Source organism: Coenobita brevimanus, chromosome 97, assembly GCF_032717465.1.
Source record: "Coenobita brevimanus isolate Jiangsu-jjx chromosome 97, ASM3271746v2, whole genome shotgun sequence".
In the NCBI taxonomy this organism is placed as follows: domain Eukaryota; kingdom Metazoa; phylum Arthropoda; class Malacostraca; order Decapoda; family Coenobitidae; genus Coenobita; species Coenobita brevimanus.
The window spans coordinates 9,351,540-9,363,670 of NC_137050.1; the positions used below are offsets into that span (position 1 = coordinate 9,351,540).

At 42.7% G+C, this 12,131-nt stretch overlaps 1 protein-coding gene across 1 annotated transcript in view; it reads right to left on the reverse strand.

The window, feature by feature from the left end:
- Positions 1-2,325, reverse strand: part of LOC145413802 (phospholipid scramblase 2-like) — a 55,686-nt gene extending 53,361 nt beyond the window's left edge. The window contains exon 1 of the mRNA XM_080283460.1: positions 2,194-2,325. The gene's annotated coding sequence lies outside the window, so the exon portion shown is untranslated. The remainder of the gene's footprint in view (positions 1-2,193) is intronic.
- Positions 2,326-12,131: the final 9,806 nt, after the last annotated feature.

Consider the following 12,131-nt stretch of genomic DNA (forward strand, 5'->3'; position numbering starts at 1 on the left):
CAACTCTAATAAACATGAAGCGATGTTAATTTTAGGCCAAGTTAGAGTGAAAAAGGGATGTAGTTTAGATCAACCTGACTAGCGTGAGTTAAACTGGTTCTATCTTCATTTCCCTCTGCATAAGACCTCCAGTCTTTAAAACAATGTCTGGGCATCTCGAAATGAACGGATCTTGAATTTGGCTTTGTTATTTTTTCCCCTTGGAAGGGACAAGCGAGAAGGCTTTTAGACTTTGGTTACTTACCTTGCATTAAAAAAATAATAATAATAATAAGGTTGAGTCGGTCGATCGTTTAATTAGTCCTTTTAGCCCTTTCAATCCAATATTATTTTTTTACTCTTAGCTCCAAGGTATTTTGTGACATTGGTGCCACCACGTGAAGGCGTCTCTCTCCCGCATCCTTCTTTTCCTACTGACACCAAACGTTTGGATTCAGCTGAGCGTGAGTCACAAGCGCGTGAGAGTGTATACGGTAATACCGTACAGCCGTGACCGCAACTTTGCTGACGATCTCCTGCCAGCACTGTGTCCTGTCTTTCACATTTCATTCCTTCCTGAACGTCAGAGAATATCCTTTCTTCTCCTGCTTGTGTGTGTGTGTGTGTGTGTGTGTGTGTGTGTGTGTGTGTGTGTGTGTGTGTGTGTGTGCTTTCATATCGCAATCAGACAAAATCCTTCTACTCGTGTGTGTGTGTGTGTGTGTGTGTGTGTGTGTGTGTGTGTGAGAGAGAGAGAGAGAGAGAGAGAGAGAGAGAGAGAGAATCTCATCCCAGTTACCAATGAAAATGGTACGTGATTATTCTCCTGGATGTTATTTACACCGCTTTAATATCGACATAGTTTTAACACAAAACGAGTCACGTGTAATCGGCTCAGTAAGTCGCTAAGAACAAGGTGTTACCACAGCTCAAGCCCTTAAGATACAACCCCTTATCTTTCCACTTTCTCCTCATACATAATCCGCCAAGTTCATAAAGATAATATAAATCCTTAGTGTAAAAGTGCTCCAACAGGTCAAAGATCATGGTCACAGGGCAAAGTAAGAGTTCAGCCGGTGTGTGTGTGTGTGTGTGTGTGTGTGTGTGTGTGTGTGTGTGTGTGTGTGTGTAACCTAGGAAAGATACTCTGAACTATAATTAGAAACACTCTTTATTAACTTTTCACTACAGGAGGCCTACTTCCAGATAAATAAAATCATTGGCAGTGGTGTAGTGGATGGGCTGAAAGCAAATGATCTCGATTGATGGGGAGGGGGGGGGACATGGTAAGGGCACTTTTTATTTTCTAAGGGGCCACACTGCTACACATTGTCCAATCAAATAATCCGAAATTTCAGATGAGGGACGGACAACGGAATGGCCCAGGGTGTGACCAGGAGGCTCCGGGTTCCAATAAGTCCTCCTGTATCTATGCCACTGATTTTGGCGCCGAAATAATGAATGAACGAAACGAAATACTCAGCATCCATCATCGACAAACTTGTACCTGAACTGGTACTGGTCATGTGACGGGAAACTCTCTCTCTCTCTCTCTCTCTCTCTCTCTCTCACACACACACAGTGAGAGAAACCTTGGCTAATACATATTACTTTTTCAACGGACCCCAAATTAAGGAGAGAGAGAGAGAGAGAGAGAGAGAGAGAGAGAGAGAGAATCAGTAATTATAACGTGTGCAGCTCTGCCCCGCCCATTCTGTTCCTGATAACACCATATTTTATTCTGTTTATGAGAGCCCACGTCATTAAAATAAATAAATAAACAAATCCGATAACTTTTCCCCTCATATTTTTTTCCCTGTTAATCTTATTTGCCTGAAAGTTTTAACATCAGTGAAAGGTTAATGTACATCGGGTAGGCTCTAAGTTTCCCATACTGAATAAAACCGTCATGAGATTGCAAGAAAACAATAAATGAGGTCCCTGGGATGAGATTAACAACTCTCTTGGTTTGACAGGCGCTTTTTGCAATCGAGTGCCTTCAGGGGCTGACACTTCCTTATCTGTCTTGGGCAGTAGCCAGACATTCTCACATCAATACTTCTCATCGTCCGGTAACATCCGCTAAAAGCACAGTGTTACTAGTGTGTTTCTGTTACTACTTACGCAAGACCTGCAACGAATCAGTGGGAAAAGACGTCCGTATGTCTGCATGAGTATATTCTAATCATAGCCCTAAAAACGGAAGATACTTACCTTTATTTCTCTTTTTCAAATCGATCCTCTTTAAATACTGATTTATGACTTCAACACACAACACTAAGTTCTGGTGTTTCTAATTGAAGCTAATTGTAAAATCCACAGCGGACAGACCAGCCTCCTTTCGACCCCGCCCGTGTACTACTGCCATACTCCAACACCAAGGTTGGCTGTCTAGCGATTTTTCACCTTCAAATCTAAGATCCTGTATTAATATCAATTTAACGCTAGTTTTAATGATCAATGGAACAGAATCTGGCAATATTCAAGAGCTTTTATGGCGATATTGTTGGGGTTAAAGCATCTTTTTTAGCGACCTCTGGGGTGGTGTGCTTTGCGATATCTAGCGCATTATGATTTGGCAACTCTAGCAGTGGCCTCGTGAAAAGGGCGTGGGAAGTTGCCAAGTCGGACTTGCTAAGTTGCCATGAGAAGTTTATTTATTACTTTATTCTGTTTTTATACGTAAGACAGGCTCATTTTGATCTGATAACGTATAACTGTGTTCTTATTATTCATTATTTTTTGTAAGACCTACATCAGATCATAACACAAAGAAAGGGGCGTCATCCGATGTCATGTTGCTGCCAGATATAAAATTATTCATCTTAGCATCCTATTTTCTCTGTCATGTTATGAAGAAAGATGTGTAAGTATACTGTATATGTATGATGTGCGTCCGTCAGGTTTAAGTAATATTTCTTAAGATTAAGTGCTTCAGGCTGAAACACTTCCATTTATGCCGATTGCGCCATGCGTTATCGACCGCAGCTGCCCTGAAAACAATATGGGTTAGTGTGGCGGGCGGGTTATAACCGTATTTTGGATACTGTTAATGCTGGATGATTATAGTAAGCTTGCAAGAATATCCGACAGTGAAGGGGTCAGAGGCAATTTAATTAAGCACTAGAATATGATGATTACTTTTCCCCCTTCATATTCATATTACAGTCAGGCATTTTAATCGACTTCGATGAACCTGTCGTAGCAAGAAGGTTCAATTATTGGGTAAAGACTGCAAAACTATAAAGATGGCGATATATTTGGTGCATCCATTTTCACAGTAACAAACTATATGCAGTAGTTGCTCAATCATGCTACGTCCATAGTGAATACCGGAGTTCACTGAGGCTAAATTAGTGAATGTAATATTGAAAATGTTTCTTTGTATATGTAGCGTCATCCACGGGTGAACACTTAAGTACAGTACTAGCGTGATACGTGTGTGGGTGGTAGGAGGGTGTGAATAATGAATGTGCAATGACCTTCAGATAGTACACAATGGCTGGCTTGGCTGTAGAGAACTCAGGGTAGTTATTATACCCTTCCTCCCCCCCCCCTCTCTCTCTCTCTCTCTCTCTCTCTCTGAAAGTTTAAGTAGATGTCATGTAACTTATGCCATAAAGGATGCAGAGGTCAGCTGATATCACGTGTATCTCTAGACGAGCTCTTTTGTATCTCTTGTATATCTAAGCGAGCTCTTTTGTATCTCTTGTATCTCCAGGAGAGCTCTTGTATCTCTTGCATCTCTGAGCTCTTTTGTATCTTGTGTCTCTAGGTGAGCTCTTTTGTATCTCTTGTAGCTCTAGGCGAGTTCTTTTGTATCTCTTGTATCTCTAGGTGACCTCTTTTGCATCTCTTGTGTCTAGGTAAGCTCATTTGTATCTCTTGTATTTATAGGTGAGCTCTTTTCTATCTCATATATTTGGTAAGCTCTTTTGTATCTCCTGACTAGGTAAGGTCTTTTGCATCTCTTTTATCTCTAGGCAAGCTCTTCTGTATCCTCTGTATCACTTGAATATCTAGGCCAGTTTATATATCGTCCAGACCAGCCCAATTCAACTTACGCGAGGATCGAACGCGCGACCTTCGTATCTGCGAGCGGACGTCATACGCTTACCTTTTTATCGATAGGTTTTAGTCATATCAAATGCATCCTTTCACTATTATCGCTACTCTCTCTCTCTCTCTCTCTCTCTCTCTCTCTCTCTCTCTCAGTAAGCTTCAATCATACCAGTTATACCCCTTCACCAGTATCACCCTTTACTGCCCCCTAAATCAGTCACACACGTCTCTCCACAATCGCTTATCTCATTGGCGCACACAGGGGCGTATTGATCGTTATCTTAGGTGGCCGCCTGATACCCCTTATCTACTTTTCTCTCCCCACCAAATGACACGTTATGCCCGCCTGTACCATTGTTTCTCTGTCTAGTTTATCTTTGGATGTGTGAAGTATGTGTGATGTAAATAACGAAAAATGTACTCTCTCTCACCCTCTCCCTCTCTTTCTTTATATATGTTACAGGTAATTTGTGTAACCAGTGATTTCATGAAATCCCTAGGAAATTCGTGAATCCATCCATTATCTAATCCTATGTCGCCCCATAAGGAGCGTAGGAACCCGGGGCTAGGCAAGTTGGTCCTGACATTCAAGATAAGACTGACCAGCCTCACTCATTCCATTACGTGAGCAATAAACCCCAACCATCCCTTGGATAAAAACTTACACAGGCTCAATCCGACTGCAGCACCTTAATTACATATGTATAGGCCTATATGTAATTGTTAGGCAGTGGAGTGCCTCTATCCCACGGTCGTTATAAAAGTTTTGTGTCGATCGTTTCATCATTGAGGTGGAGGTATTTCGGAGGTTTACAGTAAGTGGAACCCTGCTTTTGTCATGATGAAAATGATGGTGATGGTGGTGGTGGTGGTGCTGATATACCAGGGATAGAGTGATGATGTTGAGGACGTAGGCTGTTTCCTGATGACGTCATGCTCGACTGGCTGTATCACGAGTATTTCCTCCCTTCATGAAACTTTTCCTAATGATGCCACGTTACATTATCTCTCTCTCTCTTTGTGTGTGTGTGTGTGTGTGTGTGTGTGTGTGTGTGTGTGTCCGACTCTGGGTATAGGTTTTACAGACTAGTAGCCAACCCGTATTCTCACAGGTTCTGAAGAGTTCGTTTTATCTTTTTCTCGGCTATATATTTTATTACACCTCTATATCGCCTTCTTGGTTATTAGCGCAAACAGGCAAAAGAATATAAAGATGTTATATGCTAAATCGCCAAGGAAGAGGTGTTGCGAAGTCTCCTGTATGTGAAAGAGACTTGGGGCCGAACTTTCATGAGCTTAGGGCCTACGTGCACCTCTTCCTTAGCGATAAATATTGCACATAGCGCTTCACTGCTCGCTTGTTCGTTGATTACATTATTTCATTACCAACACAGATTCTATACATCTCAGAAGACAATAATGGCGTGTTGTATGCAGAATTTGGCACATAACACATTGCTTTCTTATACGATTATTTTCATTGTTATTACAAACATAGATTCCATACATAACGCAGAGGACACTGGTGTATGCAGAAATAAACTGGGAGGGAAGAGGTGCTTGGGAGCGTCCTTAGCTAAGAATGACACGTCTCTCACCACTTCTTCTTCCTGTACTGTTCATAATCCTGTATATGACCCGCCACTATTCTTTTATGTTTATGTTGTCTGTGACGGGAAAAAAAAAAAAAAATAGATGCCACAAGCGCTTTCACTAACTGCGCTGGCGAAGCTTTCCTTGCCTGGAGCGTGGCGGGGAAGCCACAAAAATGACCAAAACACATAAAAGGGGATATTAAGGTGAAATGTGCACAGGACATCGCCAAAGTAGATATTACAAAATTCTTCCAAAGCCACGCAGCACAGTCCTGATGAAATCTGGTGGGCCGATGCCGTAGAGTTAATACTTTGGGTTGCAAGACGCTGAACAAACCACCCCCATAGAGGACATCATACTAGACCGAACAAGCAATTTAAGTTGCTGTACCCCCATTGGTTGCGTGTGCAGGGTTTCGTTAAAAGCGCTTTGTAGGTTTCAGACTTTTACAGCAAACTCCACGTGGATAGTATAGCTGACTCACTACAATATTGAAGTGCCGTATTTAAAATAACTTGCTAAGGAAGAGGTGCTAGAAAGTCTTCAAAGCCCATTAGAATACGACCCTGTTATCCTGATGATGCCACAATATATTGACTATATCCTGGTGACGCCATGCACGCCCACCCCTCCACCCTGCATGACCCGCCCTGTGATGCAAGACCTACCATGGCTCAACCCCTTCACTAACAGAACATTTTCTCTGTTGTTCGTGCTGCCTCCAGACGATTTTCCTCAGTTTAATTATTTTTTTGTGAAGGAATTAATGAAGGTTGCATGTAAGCACACACACACACACACACACACACACACACACACACACACACACACACACACACCTCCACTCTCACCCTTATATACCGCTGTGACCTCACTCTTGACCATACTCTGACATCTACCCTTGAACTCTCTCTCTCTCTCTCTCTCTCTGAATCCAAATATCATAAGAACTTTCGAGAATTACCAAGATTATGCCGTACGTTCAGTGTGTGTGTGTGTGTGTGTGTGTGTGTGTGTGTGTGTGTGTGTGTGTGTGTGTGTGAGAGAGAGAGAGAGAGAGAGAGAGAGAGAGAGAGAGAGAGAAGGGGACCCGTATTTATAAAGGATCTAAGTCAGTTTCTCCATAGCGGTTACTAATTATCAAGATTTTTTTTTTGCTCGTATTTTTCACTCAAATATTCACACACACACACACACACACACACACACACATACACACACACACTGCATAAGAGTCTGGTGGTAGCCGTGTAAGAGTTTATTTATTTCCCACTCTCCACCACATCCACGCCCATACCAGCAGAATGAGCCGTGCCCACACAATGTCTATCTGCATCATTTATTCATTTCCCACTCTTACTGCCACACGCTCTCCCACACCAGCAGAATGGGCCGTAAAACACGTAAGTTACCATCAGGAGAGTTGGAATACCAGCCCGGGAGTGACCAATTCCAGTTGGCGGTATTCTGAGGGGTTCTTGCGATTTCGTGGCAACTATTTTGAAGCGATTTTTTCCGGCCATCGCACCTAAATATCCTCTGGTGTAATGTAAGGTACTCGGTGTTAAAACGGTCCTAATAAAATGCAAGAGACTCATCAGGTGTAAAATGAAAAACTAATCGCTTAGGAAAGGGTGTTACGAGGCCTCCGATGCCACTTAGAATACGGACAACTGCAATACGGAAAAGTCCAGCATTTACTTTAACTACTGTGCTATTGTTGGTGTCAGGAGTAGTGTTGGCTGCACCCCTATTCCTCCGCCTGCCTGCGTCTCCGTCCTTGTCTTTAATGAATGGTTTTGGTGGTGTAATCTTCCCTTTAACAAACAGACACGAGAGGCCCAACAAGTCTCTCGCTGTTGGCTTTCCTTTGTACTTCTTTTGTGCTCTTTTGTACTCCTCCTATTCCTCCTCCTCCTCCTACCCCTCCTCCTGCTACTACTACTATTACTACTACTACTACTACTACTACCACTGTTGCTGCATCTGCTGCTGCTACTATTATTGCTACCTCTACCACTACTACTACTACTGTAAATTAGTGTTATCTACAACAACAACAACAACAACCACTACTACTACTTCTCCTACTGCTACTGCAAATTTAAGTGTTACCTACCACTTTATCGCATTAAACACGTCCTCGCCTATCTTTAAACCATCCTGTCTGTCTGTCTGAACGTGTGTGTATGTCCACCCACCTTTTACTATATGTGCTTCATCTGTCTACCTTTGTACTTACCTGTCTCACCTTTAATTATATTTCCTAATCTGCTTACCTGTTTGCCTCCCTACCCATCTTTTTTTTTTTTTAACTTTCCTGCCTCCCTTCTTAAAGATTTTTGCACGCAGCGTTTATTTAATTTTCGTTGTCTGTCTGTCTTTCATGTCTGTCTACTTGCTACTTTGCTTTTTCTTTCCTCTCTCGCTCTACCTCTTTGCCCATTTCCCTACTCCTTTCCCCATTTATTAATTTTCCTTTTCCATTCCTGTCTATCTGCCTACTTCGTTAACTACCTACCTATATTCCTACGTACCTACCTACCTACTTACCTTTTATTTAGCCTTTTGCATTCTGATCTACCTACCCGTTTATTTTCTCCTTGCTTGTTTCTCTGCTTACTTGTATGCCTGCACAACTGTCTACCTACTTGTTTAATTATCTATTCTCTCCTACCTACCTACCTACCTGCGTTGATGCCTCCCTACCTACCTACCTACCTGCCTGCCTACCTCCATGCTTGCCTGTCTATCTGCGTACCTACCTGCCTATGTTTATGCTTCCCTACCTGCTAACTACATGCTTGCCTGCCTTTCTGCCTGCCTGTTTTTCTGCCTACCTATCTGTGCATCTGTCTATCTACTTATCAGCTTTTTACCTGATCGCCTGTCTATCTGTTTACATATTTATTGCCTTGTCCTTATCTGTCCACACCTTAACACACTTTTCTGTTTATCTTTTCCCGCTACCTGCCTGCCTGCCTGCATACCTCAAGCGGACAGACCTGATCTTTTTCACCTGTATCCTGCCTGCCTTGATCCCATCTGCCCTTTACTCTTCCTCTCACTCCGTCTCCCTACCCCTCCTTCCCACCTCCCTCTCTCCTTTTCCTCTCCTCTTCACTTCACTTGACTCATCTTCTCATTGTTTAACCTTTTTTCCCCTTCCCTTATTCCTTAACATTCCTCCTCATTCTAGCCTAGTCCTCTCAATTGGTTCCTCTCCCTTTCCCTCCAGTCTTGACTCATCTCATTCCCTCTTTCATTTCTTCATTCCCTAGCTTTCCTGCCCATCCTTCTCACCACCATCCCTCGCGCCCATCCCACACAGGCTACTCACTCCCTCTTCCACTTCTTGCCAGTGTAGTGCAATGCTAAAAATGCACATGTTGTTAATCCTTTGATAACAGAAGGCCTTTCCATATTAAATATAGTCAGACTGTCTTTACCTGACAAGGATCCCTAACACCCTTCAGCTCGGTTGATGGTCAGCTGTAGTCAGAGTGGAGGATAGATTTAACTACCACCCAAGGACACTCATCTTAGAAATAACGCTCATCAAAAGTCACACAAACACTCTATACTATTTAAGATGTGAAGGCGGCCCAGTTCTGTCAGATGAAAGCAAACCTACTATTGTTAAGATTTCTCACGTCCTGAAGGCTACTGGTGGCCAAAGGAAGTCAACTACCCAACCCCGGCAGTTCCTCAAGACCGCCTCCCCACCACCAAGCCGCACTGACGCAGGAAGGAGGCTTAGGCACGAGGCTCTATGTAGGCGTACCAGTTTTTAGCCCAGAGCACGGCCACACCTTACCTTCGGAAGGAGAGTGACAGCCGCGAGTAGCCCCTCTCCCACGCTGGCTAAGAATGAGGCATCGAAAGGGTCTGGTGGGCGAACAAGGCATGTGGAAGTGGAAGAACGTATGTGTGTGTGTGTGTGTGAGAGAGAGAGAGAGAGAGAGAGAGAGAGAGAGAGAGAGAGATGAAACTACCATAGACGAAAACCAACAGGACATACAGAGCACCTAATCTTCATCCCTCTAATCTCCAGCCCTTACAGCCATCCACTCACCTTGGACTGCACTTGACACCACCACGCCCACACCACCTCCACCGCCGCCGCTCAGGTCAGGCGCTTGAACCTGGGGTATGCATGCTGTGAGTCATGTGACCAAGACAGAGAGAGAGAGAGAGAAGGGGGGGGGAATGGCACACTGTTTTCGTCTAACTATAAAAAGCGGTCTCGCCTTAGTAGTAAAGTCTTCATCCTATGTAGGTCAAGGTATTCTAATGTACTCTCTCTCTCTCTCTCTCTCTCTCTCTCTCTCTCTCTCTCTCTCTCTCTCTCTCTCTCTCTCTCACCCCAATAGACATTCTCCTATTTTGCATAACCGTGGCCAGTGGATCATGAACCAGTACGTTACATCATTATCATCATCATCATCATCATCATCCTATGGTGATACGTAGGTAGGCAGGTAAGTAGGTTGGTAGGTAGTACATGGTAGTGCTGATTGTAAAGCCGCCCAACGCTGCTAAGTTTTCAACAACATGAAGCAAAGCGCAGCTTTTTTTTTTTTTTTTTTTTTTTTTTTTTTTTTTTACTGGGCAGCACAAGTAATTTCTAAAGGAGAAGATATCTGCCAGTCGCTAATCGCTAACTTCTATCGCTAGCTGATTGGAAATGTTAGAATTGGTTCCTAAAGGATGACGGCGCCAGTACCTTATGTTCATAACCTTTTATGCAAGGATTTTAAAGGAAAATAGTCGTTGAAAATCAATAGAAACTTTCCTGGAAAATGAAAGACAAAAGATTAAATGGACTTCTTTCCTGTTGTTGGATAATATAAACAATAACATTCTCAGAACTAATGAAATAATCCAGAAGGTTTGAGTTTTCAGTCTCTAAGATATTAACTTTTCCGCTAAGAAGTTTACTATGGCATAAGTTCACAGGCACAAAAAAGGATGCCATATCGATGACGTTACGATCTATGACGAGCAGACGACGGCTGTGTTGCTCTAAAACGGCAATTTCTCGGCCTGATATTGTCGAAGGAAGGCTGCAGGTACGACACGATGCTACAGATCTCTATTCTAGGGCTACGTAGGTTACCGTTGTGTGTTTTACAAATAATGTTGTGACTGTACAGTAAGCAGTTAAAAATGTAACGAAATTAAAATGAACATTAGACCAGTGATGTGATCTGGCCAGGCTAGCATTTGAGTTAGATATCCAGTACCTTATGTATAGCTCAAGGCACCATTTGCTCTGCTCTGATAGTTACTTGTTCTGTAATTAATATATGTGTCACTGATTGTTGCAGGGCATGAATACTGGCAAAATGATACAGCATGTCATGTCCAGTGTCGCGTTGATCAAGTGTGTGTTTTGAGTTTTGACCGGTAGTAAGTTTGAAAATAAACAGTATTTTTTAGCAGGGTTTGTAAGGAACAGCAAGATGGCGAAAGGAAAACAGAGGGGTAAGAAATAATGTGATTACTGAAGTAGATAAGAGAAATGGCCTTCAGTATCTAGTTCCGCTATGGCTGTTCAGGTCTTGTTGGGTCAGTTCAGGTACAGTCAGGCCACTTCATGTCCATTTAGTCCTGTTATATCCACGTCGGCCTATGCAAGTCAGTTATCCCCATTTCACACCAAGTTTTGTCAGTCTAGTCAAATAAGGTTTTGTTAATGCAGATATATTGAGTTCATTTCAGGCCCATTCAGCCACATCACATTCATTCAGGGATCCATGCAGGCTATTTCAGGTTCAAGTCTATACATCCATACCCATCCACAGTCAGTCAGGTCCATCTACATCCAGTCAGATCATGTCAGGTCAAGTAATGAGTGAGGTCTCTGTAGGTCATTTCAACTACAAGCACATTCATTTACAGCCATTTAGCACCATTTACGTCAGCATAGATCTATTCTAGTGTTTTTCTTTTTTACGTCACTTCAGTCATGTCCACACCCAACCAAAGCAATTCTGCCTCATATCTCTCACTCAGGTCTCATCACGCTAATTTAGGAGCATTAGTTAGTCCAGATCCATAAGGGAATGAAATCAGGTTGGGTGATATCCAAGTAAAAAAAAAAAATCTTAGTATATTTATTGTTATTGAATCGCTTCATGTACTTTCACGTTCTTTTGTATCACTGCAGGATATGGGTCATGCTCAAGTCAAACAAAATGAACTAAAATCAACCCAGTGAAGCCATATGTAAACAAACAAAAAGAAAAAAGAAAAAAAGAAAAAGAAAAGCAGCTGTTTGTGATGTAGTGGCCTCTGAGGCTTCATGCATTTATTTATCTATTTATTGTTATATTGTTTTTTGGGGGAAGGGGTGTATTGAAGAGGAAGAGTGGGCTGGACGGGCTAAGATGATGGTATGTTCAGGCATGATGCAATACACCATGTGAAGGTGGAGATGGAAAGCGTACTGTAGGCAACGGCAAAGGTTGAGTCAAAGGCGATTTGTCCTC